The sequence below is a fragment of the Uloborus diversus genome, chromosome 7 (assembly GCF_026930045.1).
Source record: "Uloborus diversus isolate 005 chromosome 7, Udiv.v.3.1, whole genome shotgun sequence".
Classification (NCBI taxonomy): Eukaryota; Metazoa; Arthropoda; class Arachnida; order Araneae; family Uloboridae; genus Uloborus; species Uloborus diversus.
Window position 1 is genome coordinate 111738783 of NC_072737.1, and position 18019 is coordinate 111756801.

The following is an 18019-nucleotide window of genomic DNA, read 5'->3' on the forward strand; positions in this document are numbered from 1 at the left end:
GTTATTATTTTTATTTTTCCTCAGAAATCTTTATATACTAATATGTAAAGGAATTTCTTTGGGTACTTTTCTATCCTCTGTTTATCTACCAATTTTCTTTGTTCTTTTTCTGTTCCGTAGCTATTGCCAAATTTTAGTGTTAACAATAAAATTTTTTGAAATCAGTCGCTAATTGACAAAGGTATAAATTAAAAGCACATTTTCTCCCTAAATGATTCTTTCTATGTGAATGGATGGTCCAATTTTTTCAAGTTTGATACAGTTAGAAAGGCTTTAAAAAAATACACCAAATGGAAGTTTTTCGTAAAGCCTTGAAGGTTCAATAACCTAATTTCACTAAAAAAAATAGTTATAAGCTTTTTTAGGAAGCAAAAATTAAAATTTTGGAAACAGGAAAATTCATAAAGGTTTTTCTCAAATTTTCAGGTTAAAATTATGGTTAAATTTCGACCACTGGGCAAACACTAGTATTAATTATCTGTCGTATCATGCTCTTGTAATTTTAAAATTTGTATTATTTTTAATACACATTTTTTTTTTTAATTAACATAAATTACTAGGTTTCAAACAAAAAATTTTGTTTACGTATAATTTAACTAATGTAATTTATAATTCACATAAACTTATAATTTTTTATATACGTTAATGAAATGTTTTCATCCACTTACATATTTTCCAACTCATCTATTTTTGACTTTTTCTATAGTATTCTGAAATATTAGAAATATTTCTTGAAATTGTCTTTACTACAATAGAAAACTAGCATATTAGTGTATATCAGGTCTGTCCAACTGCAAAGAGCCTACCAGCCAGAATTCCGGTAACTGATCACCTGGCGAGCCGCAGTTTGAAAAAGTTGAACAATAACCTCTTACCTCTTGTACAGTAACAATTAATAGTTGAGTTATTAATTATAAAACAATGAAAGAGAAGAATTATAAAACGATTTGCTTACATTTTAATGGGAAAACTGAGGACAACCCCCCCTTCTTTACAAGGGCAGGAAATGTCAACATCAATGTGTGTCGTTTGCCTGCCGAAGGTCTAACAATGAACTGTCGGAGAGAGAGCTCCTGTGACGATTCTTGATAAAGTTCGTAGCGGAAAAAGCACTTTCGCATAAATATGTGCTTTTTCGAAATCAACAAAGGCCTCACTGTCTGTGGGGGGGGGGTCTTTATGTTAACCAATTGCAGGCAGATTTTGCTTATCTCAAATGTTTCTCTCTTCCCTTCCTGTCTCCCCTTGCCAACGCCAGACAATACTGTTTCCAGGAATTCGTTTGAACATTAGCGTGCAGGGTAGGACTGCTTGACCTGTAGATGTCCTGTCCCTTTTTCTCCCACTACAATAAAAGGAGTAAAATAGCAATCAAGAGGAAATCTCGGGGACGCCGGCTTGACCAAGAATGGTAGTCTTGGATGCTTCTAGATACCATAAAATACCGAAAAAAGAAATATGCTGAATAAGAAGTTGGCGGACCTCACAATATGTGTTGACGGGCGGCCAGTTGGACAGCTTTGGTATATATCATACATAAAGCTTCATACTTAAAAAAGAAATATTCAAATTTAACTTTTGTATGTTACTTGCAATTTAAGTGCTTATGTAAACATTTTGTGGAGAATGAAATGGAGAATTTAATTGCATCTCGCTTCATTCTAAATTATTAATGCTTTAGTTAATAGCCTTTATAAATTAAAGTGAATTTGATCGAAATTCAAGTGAAATATATATTTAAATTATTGCAAAATGCCTTCTTTTTTGTTAAGTTTTCAAGCTTAAATTTGTGCACATTTTGTAAAAAGGAAGAAAATTTTGTACATAGAAAAATATTGTATCATGTTCTGACTGCTATTTTAAAACTAAGAAATATTTAACAAAGTTTGCTCAACTGCTTTAAAAAGAGCCAAGAATAAACTATTTGTAACTATATAGCTTTAGCTTGATCATTGTAATTACATACTTCTATCAAATTTTCGTTACATTATACATCTTCATAATTTTATATTGTCAAAACATAATTTTAAATTTTTGTAAAAGCAGTTATGCCTGCTATATTAACATAGTAAGATACTAAACAATGTCATTAGGAATTAGGATGTAGATGGAAAGCATTTAAGGTGTGGAAAAATTAAAGAAGAAAAGTTATATAAAATCTAAATTTATTAAAATATCTATTAAAATCTATTTTTGTAATGTTTGTGGAAAATGTTTACAAATTTGAATTTTTTTTGAAAAAATCTTACATTTTATACTTTTATTGTTAAATCATTACTTATTATTAAATACATAACATGAAAACAACCGTATAAAATCATATATTTATTTTTTAGTACAGTATGGGACCCCAAATCCCGAATGCTCGGGACTGTGAACTTTCCGAATTTTGGATTCTGACTCAAAATTAAAAACTTTTCTGTCGTGTGGTATTTGTCACATTTATTTCTGGTTTTGCAGCTGTTGTGCTGAATTTCGTTTATTTTTTGATCAATCTGAATGAAAGTATACTTTATTATGCTAAAACAAATGTCGGAGACAATTTGCAGTGGCGTATAGCCCTGGGATGTTGCTTTTTATTAACAATATGCTCATTGATACAATAAAAAAAATTATATTATTAACAAAAAAATTTTTATACTTTTGCTCAGAGGCTTTGTCTTGCGTACTAATCGGAAGGAAAAAAGAAGTATCGTTAGTTTGAAAGTGGAAGTTAAAAGATTGCTGCACAATTACAGCGAATAGCTTATTTACGCATAACATGTGCCAGCGAAAAAATGTTTGAAAAAAAAAGACTGAACGGAAAGTACTGTGTTTTCAACTAGTAATTGCCGAACTTTCGCAATTCTAGGCTTTTAAAAAAAAGAGGAAAAAATGATTTTTTTTTTAAATATTGAAGGAAAAAGTTCCAGAAATTCAGGTCTCATACTGCAATTGAAAAATGTTTTCTTATTTCTTTAACTAGTCTGAAATACCTTGTATTCATTTTTGTGTGGTTTTTATTTGTTTTTTAAATGTTTTTTCTGTGATAAACATATCAAATATATAATTGTATGTATTTTTAAACTACCATTCCTAAAAGATCATTATTTTTATTATTTGTAACAGTATTCAAGTCTTTGTTACACATATGGCATAAAAAGTGATACCCATGTGTTCTATTCTCATAAATAATCGCATTGTGTGAATTTTGGATTTTATTGCCAAATTTTAAAATCTTGCATAAATTGAGAAAAGTTAAATTTTGTCCCATGATCAGCAAAATACTTTTAAGTGAGTATTGAATGCATTATGCTTGGATTTTACATTATTAAAGGAATTGGATATTGGATGCCATAAATGACACATAAACAGATAATCAGATAACAGGTAAGCAGATAATCTAAACAGATTTACGAAAAAAGATGAGTTACGAAAATTATTAACTCTACATGTTTTATACTTTGAACAGAAAATTAATAAAATTTGAATCATACATACTCGCATTTAATCATCTGAATAATGTTTAAAGATTGAAATCTTATTTGTAAGTTCAAAGTGATTATAGAGTGAACTTATTTATCTCCAATGTGCTAATATCGTTAACTCTGTGGCATAACAAATAATTATGTCTTAGTCTATTTGCAAACAAGATGTAAATTAATCATAAAATCCTTGCTACCTAAAAGTTGGCAGCAGCAAGTCTTTCAGAATGTCTCAGAAGCATTGTCTGTGAAAGACGAGACCCAAATAACGACAAAAAGGTGATTTTTATTTATGTACTGGAGAGCTAAAGTATCCTAGTGACATGTTCTCCTTACAACTTGCTTCTAGCTTTTTTAAGTTTTTAAATTTTAAAAATGTTTCAACTTTTACTTTGTGTTTTTGGATATTATGTTTTTACCTGTGTGAGTTTTATCTTGTTCATCTTTGAGATTTTTTAAATGATTCTTCTTGGTGATTGATTTGAATGGCTTAAGTTCCCAGTTTGCTGTATGAAATAATAACATATCTCAGAAGCGATTCATTTTATGATTCTAACTTGGAATAACTACCAAATTTTTTAGTCTTCTGTTCCATCGACTATTTACCAGTGAAGCTGAAACACATAAGAACTGCTAACAGTAATTTAATTACTTCACACCATATACCAGCTATGTTCATGAGTTAGATCACTGGTTTCCAACCTGGAGACCACTGCTCCCATAATGGGTAATGGGCTCTTGAAATGGCGATGAATTTGTGGTGAGTGATATAGGGGAGTGATGAATGTTCAAAATAGCACTAATAGTATTAAAAAGATATCGAATATCGAATTTAATAACATTTACAAAACCTATAGTTCCGATTTCAAACAAAAAAGAGCTAGTTAAAAAAAGATACAAATTAAAGTTCAAGAGCAACCTTCTCATACCTCGGGAACGTGTAAAATTCGTACTCACTGCAGGTACAGCAGGTTAAAACATTTGTTAAGTTGCTAACGAACACATTTTAAATTATTTTTAAAAACCTAGTAAATCAAGTTTGTTTTCTTTTTTTAACATAAGGATATTAAAAAAAGATACAAAGCAAAACATAAACTTCAGAACTTAATTCAAGATTAAAAACTACTTTGGAATATTTAATTATGTTGAGTTTTCTTCCCTTTCACTTAATTCGTACATTTTTTCCTTTTTGTTTGTTTTATCATGCTTCACCTTGTAATGTTGTTAAGTATTGTAAAATAAATTTTAATCCTCGTGTTTTCAGAATTATAAAATTTTCTTCGCTGTTTGTCCTTCAGAAGTTTTAATTTTATCTTTTATGAAAGAATATTTCAAACCTTTTCCCCATTTTTTCATTTTATTCTATGCTGAAAAGCCTTCTAGCTTATATAAAAATAAAAAAAATTAAAATTGATAAAAGATGGTTTAGTTTTCAAAGTGTGTCATTTATAGGCTTCTTGTAAGATATAGAAAATGTGTTTTTTTTTTTTTTTTTGTTAAAACTTATGTAAGTCATTCTTTTTTTATTTAAACGATTTTGAATTGTTATTTTTATTTTGCAGCACATTTTCCGTGTTTTTCTGTAGTACATTAACCTCATAATTAAGAGCTTAAAAATATTACCTGTGCTGTTTTTGTTTTTGTAAATTTATCTATGTAGTAAATTTTGCCCACAATAAAGCTGTTCTTTAAAGCTGAAATTATATGTATTTTCTTGTTTTGGAGATTTTGTAAATCATTTGTCGTGGAACCTTTGAGTTTTTTGTACGTTTTTAATACACATACGAAAATATATTCAATTGTTCTATTTCTTTCCGAATGACTGCAGTTGAAGGAATCCGATTAAATTGAACTTATGTTCCATTGCAATTTCAATGAATCAGTTATATCCTCCTTTCTGAAATATTAACTATGTTTTCTAAAAAGAGTTAGGTGTCTTATTTCAATATTTAAAAAATCATATCGCGTGTATTTGCCTTCAATGGTAATTGGTTCTCAACTGTGTTAACTTTTTAAAAAAAGTTTTATACATATACAGGCGTCCCCATATAACGCGGTTAATTCGCTCTGTGTAATTTCGAAAAGGTGTTATACGAGACATTTTATAAATGGTATTTTTTACTCATTTTTTAACCTAATCAATCATGTACATATCATAAATCATGTCAATGTGTACCATGTTATATTGAAACCGTGTTATATGAGACCTTGAAATAATGTATATCAAGGACTGTGTACCGTGTTATATCGAAACCAAATCCTAAGGTGCAAATCTTATAATTGCTGAAATTCGGGCTCAGTAGAACATACAAACGAAAACTGGCAACCAGAACATACAAGGACCCACTGATTTAAACATAAGAGTTGTTATAAAAGATAAAACTGAATTATTTTACATAACTCAATTAAAACTGTTATGCACAAGAAGAAACAAAAAAACTTATCTGCTTTTCTTTCTGTACTAAGAACAAAACGCATTTCATAAATAAAAAAAAAATCTGCGCTTTTCTGTAGCAATAAAGTTTGTCTGAGCAACAACAACAAAACAAAATTTAAAATAAAATAAATAGAATCATTCTATTTATTTTACTTCATATTTTGTTTTGACTACATTTTTTATTTATCATTTGCCAAATTTAGATTATGTTTAATCCTAATGTTATTTTCTTACAATGCATTGTGGAAATAAAATAATATTTAACTTTTTGCTTTTAGAGTACCAGTGAGAAAAATCAAGTACGTATTCAAAAGTTAAAAGTTAGTGTTATATGGGGAAACCAAACTTTTGAGCCCAAAACAGACAATTTTTCGTAAAAGTTTCATAAAAACAGGGTAAAAACTTATTACAGTTGTTATCACACATTTTTTAACAGTGTATTGAACAAAAACTAAATTTTTTCTTTTAAGATTCATGTTACATCAAAACTGTGTAGTTATGAATTAAAGTTTTGTACTGTGTAATATTGAAACTGTGTTATAATAATCACAAATTTAGTACCGTGCAATATCGAAACCGTGTTGTAGAAGTACCGTGTTATATGAGGGACGCCTGTATATTTAAGCTGAATCTTGAGATATGTTAATCATGATTCATAAATGCAAGCAGTATCTATTTTGAAAGCAACAGTTTAAATTACTAAGCACATATTTATATAAACAATGCTTGATGGCAACGTGCTATTGAATAAGCTTCAATCTCAAATAAAAGGAGTCAGTTTCAAAACAAAAAAGGACTTTTTTGAGAAATTTAATTTAGCTTGATTCTCGTATGCCTTGGATTTAACTAGCTTTAATTTTCAATTTGATGACATGACGAGTTTGACATCTGATTGGTGATTGGACGCGGTGATGTCCTTGTGACTGGTCAAAAACGACATCAAAAGATAGTATGACCGGTATGAGGATCACCTTGATCAGATTATACCTGAGTCTTGCAAAAAGATTTAAGCTTGGGAGAACAACAAGAGGACTCCTTAAAGGGAACCTCAGCAGATCTAGATGCAAGGAATAGATGGAGAAATCAAGTCGAAAAGGATCTAAAGAGCCAGCATTAGCACCTGGGAACAATTGTCGTGTAGATTGACGAAACTTCTTAAAAGAGGTCAGTGCTCATTAAGGCAATGATCAAGGACGGATCCAAAAATTTTTTTAGGAGGAGGCGGTTGATTTTTTAACTTACCTCTTACTGCGTATCTAACTTACACAAGGGTTGCTATAGCGTGATTTTGTCTAAATTCTAAATTATAGAGGGTTGTCCAACGTAAGATTCCCGAACCTTCCCTTTTCCGTTCAAAGAGGTATTCTAAAATTGCGCTTTAGAATTTGTGTTTCGTTAAAATTCCGGGCGAATGTTTCAAAACTTCGTCCCTCCAAACATCATCGAAGTTCGTCTAAAATTGCTCTTCTAGAAACTTCTTCAGTTTCAAAATCTAACAGGAAGAAAATCACTGAACCCATTCCTTCCCCTAATTCTATCTGTGAGAAGTCTACAACCGAATTTTTAAGACTTAAACTTTGCAAAATACCTGGCGGAACGCCTCCAGACTTCTCCTAAGATGCCCCCTATATCGTCTGGCGTTGACATCCTGAAATTTCAGCTCAGATAATCCTCTTCTGGAAGGGCAATTCAAACCTCAATTCTTTCCTCAACTTTATCAAAGATGGTCTAATACACTTGCGTTATAAGGCTGCAATTCAGAAAAATTACCGATGTAGGGTCTCTTGTATCCGTCTTTGGCAATGATAGGCAAATGCGAAGCAGTTACCCATAAAATTTCTCTAGAAATATTAACATCCCGTTCTTAGTGTCATCACATCTTTCCGTAGTAGATTAATATGGTTCTGGCAAACTTTTCGGCCGCTTTAGAAGGGCAAAAATAGTACGTAGTTGCAATTTGCAAAGAGATGATGCTGTAAACGAAATGAGTTGTAACCAGGGCAGTGAAGTCGGAGGGAAAAGGACCGACTTCAACTCCTAAAATTTTAGAATCTTCAACTCTGACTCTGACTCCTTTTACCCCAAAATCATTCCGACTCTGCAGCCCTGGTTGTAACTAACCTCAGGATAAAAATACCCAGCTTCTCTCATTGACAAAAATCATACTTGTTGATATAAACCAGCATTTTCTACAGTGATTATAAAAAGTCAATTTTAGTATTTTATTTCCCTTTTTGTACCAGCAGAAAGTAGACTTAAATTTTATTGAATCTTGCGTCTCATCTATAGAAGAAAAGGTGCCATTTACTAATATGTGATAGCCGAGAGCAGTTGGAAGCATTCTTTCAAGTAGAGTGGTTGCAGCTTGAATTATTGTGCAAATTGGTGTTTACTTGGACTACAAAATTTCAAGAGGTATGTAAAATTGATTTCTTTTCATGTTCTTACGTTTAGTTAATAACAATTTCACGGTGATATCCGGAAACAGACATCTTAAGCTATTTTTTGAAGCTTACCTTGAGTCACACACGCTTTTGCGTTACATGTGAGAGTGGCTATCTTTCTTTTGTGCGGTTGTTGGTGTAAATATGGGTCACCATTTAAGGAGTGCTCATAACTTCCATCCCTTTTTTTAAGCAACAAATATTATTTCTCAAGCGATGCAACTTGCATCTTTAGTGATGGAAAGTTCTCTGAAGACACTTGGGAAGAGGTGTAGGTCGGTGAAATTTGTTTATGTGCCAAATGTGGACACATTTAGATTGTGCCGGAGCTGAAAGAGCCAGTTATGTTTGTGGTGTTTGTAATAATAAATAAGTACATTACAATTTTGTATAGTTTTTATCCTGTTTTTAAACTATTTTTAGTGACTTTTTTAAAAAGTGTACGCATATTTACACCCCATTTTTTCTTGTGCTGTTTGGAAAATCTTTTTCTAAATTGCCGTTTTTAAACTGAAGTAATTGGTATTAATCATGGTTTCACATTCTCGCATTAAGGATACTCATAACAGTTGTTAATGAAAGACAAAACTCTAGAATTTTTCGAATGAAAACTAACTTTAAATTAGAAACAAAGAGGGTGCTCATGCCTTTTCATCTAAGCATTTGTTTGCACTTTTCAATGAGACAAAAAAATAAGAGTACAGTATAATAGTAATTCTGCATGCGGCTTGTGTGGGTATGCTTGCATGAATGACAAAAATCGGACACACAGTTGACTTAAATTCATTTCAAATATGCCACTAAAAAGTAACTTTGTTTCTTCGCCTAAAGTTATTTAACCCATTAATGCCTAGCGTCCCTTTTTAGGGACAATCCAAAAATTGTGTCTCAATTTCCCAAAAGTAAACATTTCAACTCAATAATTGTATTCATTTATTACTTTAGTATTGTTTCAATTCGTTACAAACAAATGGCAGCGCATAATCGTTATAAAGTGTGTTCTGTAACCATTTTGTTATGATCTTCGTGAACAATTTCATTGTTCACAATGTCAAGAACAAAAAAGTAAGTTTTTAAATTTTTTAACAAGTAAATCAATTTGTATTTGATACATATTTTACTTTGATCAATATTTCAGTTTACCTTTTCTTGCATTTTTGTAGATTTTAAAAATTTTATGGATTTTATAGCAATTTAAGAGCGTCCCTAAAAAGGGACGCTAGGCAGTAAAGGCTGCATTGTTGAAGCGTTGCTAGTTTCTTGCTTAGAATTCATAATTGGCCTCAAAAGAAGTTATTAAATGTTTTTAGACTAAAAAATAGGCAATATGTTTTATTTTTAAAAATTAAAAAGACTAATTAATAATAAAACTCCTTTTTTTTTAAAGATATTTCAGTAATATTTTTTTCTGCAATTTCGAAAAATACTTAGGTAAATTTGAAAAGCTAACTATTTCAAAAATTAACTTCTTTGAAACCTGAGTTATTTTTTGACATTAATAATTTTCAATAACTCATTGAGATTTTCTATTGAGATATTCTTTTTGAACCTTACCAAGGAGCAGGAACTGTGCCTATTATTGAAAATTTGGGGATGGGGGGTTCAGTTGTTGTAGATTTGATTTCAGAGTTACCTGAGCATTCCAACTTTGATCTCTACTGTGACAATTTATTTACTTCTCCTGCACTAATTGATCATTTGTCACAAAAAGTTTTCAATGTCACCGGGACAGTACGGAAGAATCGGATTGAAAAATGCCCATTAACAAAAGTTTCTTTGTTCAAAAAAGAAAAGAGAGGAAGTTTTGAATACATGTTTGATGCGAAACAAAATAAAGTCATGCTGGTTAGGTGGAATGACAACAACGTCGTAACTATTGCATCGAATGTTTATGGTGTTTACCCTATAGTAAAGGCCAAGCGATGGTCAAATAGCAAAAAGAAAATAATTGAAATAGATCAACCAAATATGGTTGCCCAGTACAATCGTTGCATTGCATGGGGGGGGGGGACAGATCGCATGGATCAAAATATTGGCAATTACCGTTGTTCCATCCGATCTAAAAAATGGTGACGGCCTCTATTCATTTTTGGTTTAGAAGCTGCTGTGCAGAATGCATGGCAGTTGTATAGAGACTGTCCTTCATCAAATGTAAACCCATTGCAGCTGCTGCAATTCCGAAGAGAAACATGTTTGGCGTACTTTAAAAAATATAATGCAGATCGTAATTTTAAACCCGGAAGACCTGTTGGTAAACCAGGGAAATAAACTCAAGGGTACCGGATTTAGTTAGATATGATGGAGAAAGTCATTATATTGTTGTAAATAAAACTCAAGTAAGATATGCTTATTGCGGCAAAAAAGTCTACAGGAAATGCAGCAAATGCAATGTAGATTTACACGACAAATGCTTTGTTGACTTTCATACTAAATGAAACCAATATTTAACTGTCATTTAAGCTCAATTTACGATTTATGTTAATTTCTGTTCTTATTTTATCTTATAAAATGTTTTTTTTTTTTTTTTTTTTTTCAAGTATTAAATCGTCGGCAAAAAAATATTTGTCGTTGAAAAAGCATGTACCCTCTGATGCCTAGCGTCCCTTTTTAGGGACGATTTTTCTGTTTTTAATAAAACATTTATTTTTCGCATTAGATTTTTTTAATTATTTTTCCTGTCTATTAAACACTATTTGCAACCTGTAAACAAAAAATCTTTGAAAAAAAAAATGTCAGGCATTAATGGGTTAATATGTTCAGACTCTCAGCTCTCCCAACAAATTACTAACTAGATATGCAGCCAAGATGTCTAAAGTCCTAGTGATCAGCTCTATAGACTTTAGACATCTTGGCAGCATATCTAGTTAATATTTTGTTGGGAAAGCTGAGAGCCTGAACATGTTAAATAACTTTCATCGAAGAAACAAAGTTGCTTTTTAGTGGAAAAATTGAAATGAATTTAAGTAAACTGTCTATCCGACTTTTGTTATTCATACAAGCATAATGCGTGTGAACAGTCAAGGAAACTCTCTAATTTATTGTTGCAGTAAAAGTGGTGAGTGTAATCCAATATTTGTCTCTCCTGTTTCAATATTTACTCGTATCTAAGATTAAATATTTAATTCATTTTCCTCTTTACTCTTTAATTTCTGTCTCATATTATGTTGGGATTTCAAAAAGTAACGTAGTAAGAGTGTGGTGTGCATATTCTCTGTGTGAATAAAAATCATGCTGAAGATAACGAAGATGTTGAGAGCTTTCAAACGGTACCGATGGATCGAGTTGGGGGTCCACTAACAGGACAAAAAGTCAGAAGTGAGAAGTGTCTGCGTTGACGGAAACAGGTCCCGCTTAGGAAACAAGAAATGTGCCATAAGTTTTTGCTTTGGGGGGTACTGGTTTACAATCCCGACCTTGCACCAAATGGTTTCTATCTGTTTGGACCTTTAAAGAAACACTTGGAGGTCTGGCATGAAAGAAATAATTATCAAGAATGTGAAACCATATCAAAATGGCTTTCTGAACCGCAGCATCGATTCTGAACTGCTGACCCCTCCCAAGTGTATCTTTTAAGGTCCAAAAAGATGAAAAAAAAACTTGGTGCGAGGTCGGGACTAGATGGAGGGTGGTTCACTACTTCCAACCTAAAAACCTTATCACACTTCTTATTTGATTGGCAGGACATGTTTTCGTCAACGTAACACGCAGCCATCTTATAACTGACAGTTTGTGCTGTCAATGGACACCCAGCTCCATCGACGGAGCCGTTTGAAAGCTCTGACCATCTTGGTTATCTTCACTGTGAGTTTTATTCATGCGGAGAATCTACACACCCGTCAGAGCTGCCATTAGCTTAAGGTTTTAAACCCCCTCGTACATAATGTAAACTCTGGTTCTAGATTCCTTCAGATTTATAACGTTGTTTTCTTGTTGAGTGACTGCTCAGGACCCAACAATGGTGAAAAGTATATGAAAATAACCTTAAATTATGGTGGTTAACACAGAACTCAAAGATTGCATCCATGCAGCAGTGATGACCATTATCTGTAGGATGCTACAAAATGCGTGGGAAGAGTTAATCTATCTCCTGGACATGTGTCGCGTGAGTCAGAAGCAAGGCGAACATTTTTAAAGTATGCAATAGCTTGTAAAATTTGATTTTTTGTTTACAGAATTCTCATCTTTATAAGTAGTGGGGCTGCCAGGGGGAGGTTTTGGTGACTAAACCCATCTAGACCCTTTGGTTTTCAACACATATTGCCAATTTTAATACAGTTGTTTGGATATCGAGAATCGGGGACCCAAGGCCAATCACTTTTTCGGACCCCCTTATCCTCAAAATCTCAAAACTTAATTTTAGCCATTGGCTAACACAATTTTAGCGATTTTGGGAGCTCTTAAACAGCAGGAGCGGTAAGCCACGGCCTGGTTGGCCTAAAGCCCTGAATCGTAGAAAAAAAAATAGTGACACGTCCGCCATCTTGGGGCTAAACAGTGCTTTTTTAGCCTACTTTCCCAATAAAAATCAGAGAAAGAAGAAAAAAGCATGAAAGAAGGCTTAATACATCTTAAAAATATCCCGAAAAACAAAAAAAAAAGTCAAAAATAAATAAAATAGTTAGATAAATATTGAAAAATTAAAAATTGGAAAGTAGGGTATTGAGATGGGGAAAAATGTCTGTCGGTCTGTCTGTCGGTCTGTCTGTCTGTCCCCCCCTAATAACTTTTGAATTAATAGTCCGATTCGAACAAATTTTTTTTTGTTAGAAAGATCTCCGCGAGGACATCTCATTCCCATAATTCATTTTTTGATTTGAACAATTTTTCGTTCAATTTTGAACAGTTCAAAAAAACTTAATATTAGCGCCTACGGGGAAATTCAAATCAAAAATAAATCTTGAACTTAGAAGCGAATTGGCTTCAAACAAACTTTGTAGGGAAAAACTTTTGATAAAAAACATGTATCGAAAATATATTTTTGATTTGAACAAATTTTCGTTCAATTTTGAACAGTTCAAATCTCTTAACATTAGCGCCTAAGGGGGAACTGAAAGTCAATATAGATTCCGAACTTAAAGGCGGATTTACTTCAAACAAACTTTGTTGGAAATAGCTCTTGGCGACCTACTCCCGACTCCGACTCCGAGAATTTAGGGGCACCTGACACCGACTCTGACTCCTGTTCCCGACAATTAATCGGACTCCGACTCCCCGACTTCGACTCTGACTTCGTAGCTTTGGCAAACATTTATACACGGAGGACAAATGACTGACTCCGATTCTTGGATATTCGACTCCGACTCTTTTATCCCAAAATGAGATTGACTCCGACTCCGACTCCGCTGCTGTGGTTTTAACTGTGAAATAATTATTGTTAATATGATTTGTTTTTATTTTCACGCTAAAGTTTTAATTTAGGTATTTAGTTTTCGGTGAATAAACTCGAAAAATATGCGCAGACGATTTTTTTTTTTTTTTTTGACAATGAAAATTATTTCTTTAAGTTGACATTTTATTGTTTTTTTTTTATTTTGGTAAGTGCATTAATTCGTTTAAAAAATTATTTTTGGCAACAGGGGAAAAAGAAACGATTTTTTTTTATATGATGTATTTATTTTAATGAACTTATTATTATTATTTTTTCGTTTTGAAAGCTGTTAAAAAAATTTTTAATGGAAAGAAGTGTATTAGCTGCTTTGTTTAAAAGGTGCTGCTATTTTATTTGTTTGTTTTTTTGAAGAAAAGTAAGGAATATTTTATTCCTAGAAATTAGCTTAAAATATTGAAAAAAATATGTTTGGAAAAATTTGCGATTTTAGCTATTTTTGAGAATATTGATCAGGTACTAGAAAGTAGTATGGGTATACGGGAAAGTAGGCTCGTCTAGTTCTAGACGGAACTTCTTGTTTCTTATGTCTGCTATGGTGAAGTAGCGTGTTTTGCTTCTTGATTGCGGTTTTTTATTAACTCTATGTTAATCTACAATCAAGAAGGAAAACACGCTACTTCACCATAGCAAACATAAGAAGAAAGCATTGTTTAGCCCCAAGATGGCGGACGTGTCGCTATTTTTCTACGATTCAGGGCTTTAGGTAGGCCTATTCAGTAAATATTCCCTGGTTGTACGCATAATGAATAGTTTTTAATTAATATTCCCTGGAAAGCAAATGAATCATGTAACAACCCTGTATTATAAATAGTGTTAAAACTTAATCACACCCCAAACAAAAGTAAATTAGGGGTTTTAGATGCGATAAATGCGTAGCTGCAGCATCCTTAGGTGCCAGTTTATCGTGTACTGGCAGAGTAAACACCCTAATTGTCGAGCCAACAGCTTTGAATTGCCGAACAGGCTTCTGGTTTGGGGGACGAGAATTAAAATGAAGCGAATTTTTTTATTATTATCTTTCTATGTGTAATGGGCTGGATGCGGATTCATGAATCCGGTGACCTTGTGGCCGTCCCCTATCGATGTCCGTCGGCGGGCACTTAATGCGTCGATTACCAGCGAAGCATGAGGTCCACGTGCGGGGGTTCATCGACCACGGCACGCAACGCCGACGCCGGTCTTGCGCGACGCTAATTACCAAACCGACAACCGAGACGAACGGACCTCCAGTTGGACACGAAAAGCCCTCTGTTGGAAGTTTGCTCATAATATATATAGGGGACGATTTCGTTCCTCTTGGTGTTACTCTGTGTAACACCAAGAGGACTCACTGTCTTGGTATTGTGACAGTGAGCCAATGAGATGATTAAATGGAGTGTGCAGTAACCCTTAACGTGACGATGATTGTCGTGTAGAAAATTAGTGAACATTCATCGACAGTTGGCTTTCTGATCAGCACAGAATGCCCAACATGACAACCATTCTCTTTTTTGGGTGAACAGGTGTGGCTTCATTTTTGAGTAAAGCATCATCAACTAAACTTTTTTTTACTTATTACACATTTCTTTCCTTGAAACTAACAAAGACTGCTTCGATCATTATACAGTCCCACTTAAAGTGTAGATTGTTGCATCACTTTTAAGGTTTCAGTTTCGAAAATTTTCAAACAATGGGATTCCAAAGCACGCATCTCTCCCTTAACGGTTCAACAAAAAGCCGAAAAGTTGGATTTTATAATTGCTATGCCGAAAAAGTTCTGGGGCAGCCACAAAACTCAGACCATTCTCCTAACGTCAGCAAAGATAGCTTAAAATGCGGTTTTAGGACTTCAACTTCCAAAAATTTCAGAGCAATGACCCCGAACTCTCGCCCTTACGCTACGTAAAAATCAAAGATAGCCTAAAATTGCGTCTTCGGGACGTTTACATTTACTATAATTCGTCTCGTAGGCAATTCTAATATGAACCCGTTTTCCCGAGGGAAGAATGAATTGTAGCGAAAACGGTTCTGTTGGGACAAAGCTATTCATTTTTAGCTAATTTTTCCATTGCATTTATAAACGAGGCCTTAAGTTCTCAATTTCGGCCCCTCTTTCCAAACGTCTCCAAAGACGGCCTCAAACTGCGTTTTAAAAACTTCAGTTTTCGGAAGTTTCCTGGGGCGAGTTCCGGAACCACAATGAACCACACACTTACTACAATGTTACTACCAAAGACTGCATGAAATTACATCTTTTTGTTTTCAATTTGAGAATTTTCCAAGGGAGATTCTTAAATCCCCATTCCCTAACGTCTCTAAATGTATCCTAAAATTGCGGTTTTTTTTTTTTTTTAATTTCAATTTTTAAAATTGTCGGAGGAAAAAGGCTTTCAACCCCTTCCATTTCCGTTTCTCCAAGTAACTTAAAATTTTGCTTTTAGAAAATTCCACCTGAGATTCTTCGATCCCTTCCTCCTCAAACATAGCCAAAAATTGACTTCAATTTCGAAAACGATTCTTCTGAAAGGAAACCTCGTAAATCGCCCCTTCCCTCTCTTATCGTTACCAAACAAAGCCTGAAGAAAATATTGAGGTAGTCGAAACCCGCACCCCTTTCCCTGAAATAATTGCATAAGCTTGCGATTTTTTATTTCAGTTTTGAAAATTTCTCCTGAGAGGACTTGAATCCCTCTCATCCCTTTCTTCCTCTGACTAAAATTACATTTTTAAGACTCAAGTTTTGAAAAATTTTCGAGGAAGATCCTCCGATTTACCCTACCTTCGTCCCGCTTCTGACTTAACAGAGACAGAAAAAATGCGTTTTTAGGACTAGTAACTTTTGTTATGTCTTATATGTCTTCCCTTCAAAGCAGCAAATTGCACATTAAAAATTTCTCAATGTTGAACTGTCTTATGTTTTTTTTTTTCTTTTCTTTTCTTTTTTTTTTTTCAATTAAAGCATGATAGCGACTTAAAGGAAGATGAGTTTTGCGGTTTAAGTTTTTGCCTCTCCTCGGAAAAATCGAAGATTTGATACTGCTCACATTAAATGCAGTTATTCTACCATTTGGCTTCACGTTTCCTAGCGCTGACCCTGCTAAAAATAGTCTAAAATTGCTCCTTAAAGACTTCAGTTTTGAAGAGAAGATCACCGAATCTTTCCGAACCAGAGTTCAACGGCGAATATTTTCCAGAGCGAGCCCCCGAATCTTCAAAATGTTCCTAAAAATTAATAATTAGCTTAAATTTTCGTTTTTTTCACATTTCCGCGGGAGAACCCCTAAACTATTTCCTGAAAAAAAGAAAAAAAAAGAAAGAAAATGCGAAAAATTGACTTTAGTTTCATAAAAAAAAAAAAAATCCTCTAACGTTACCAAACATAGTCTAAAATTATGCTTTTTAAGACTTCCGTGTTGAGGCATTATGGAAATGAGAGTAGACAACTTTTCTAACTTCTCCAAAACATAATTTATGCGTCGATAGGGCATCAATTTCAAAACATTTCCGAGGGAGGGTCCCTAACCCAGTGGGGCCCACCTAGGGGGGTCCTGGCGCAGACTGTGCCATTGAAATTTTTAGAGGGGGCTTAAGGGGTATTTCTCACTTTGGGAGGGTCTTCGCAACATTTAGGGAGGTGCGCCCTTACTTTCAGGGGGGGGGGCACCCCTGCCTATCCACCTCTCTTTCCATAACGTTTCTATTTAAAGATAGCCTGAAATTCTGCTTTTAAAATTTCATTTGTAAAATTTTGGAGGGAGATCCCTTTCCGCCCTTGCTTACAAAACGTCACCAAAGATGGCATGGAATTGCGCGTTTAATAATTAATCTTTCCGGCGAGGCTTCTCGCACCTTTCTTTCCCAAGGTAGCCTAAAATTGACTTCAGTTTCCAAAGAGGTTTCCTTTCACTCTACGTAGTTCTACCTGCTCCCCTAACGTTTAACAAAGATAGCTTAAAATTAACTGCTATTCTGAAAAACTTCGATTTCGAAAACTTTCCCGACGCCTTCCTTCGATGTCTCCCACCTGCGTCCTTCTTCTGATGTAGCCAAAGACATCTTGAAATTTCTCGTAACAGTAAGTATCTGGCTTGGCTTCAATGCAATAAATTACGCAAAAAGAATTTCTCAGTACTAAACTTATCATACATTTTAGGAATTCCTCCTTTTACTTAAAAAGGCCGAAGTTGATATAGAAACTTAAAAAAAAAAGAATAGATCGGCAATTTCAAGCTTGCTTCATCTCGCAAAAGTTGATGATCTGGCATTAGTGCTTCCCGCTCTAGAAACTTTGATTGCAAAAAAAAAG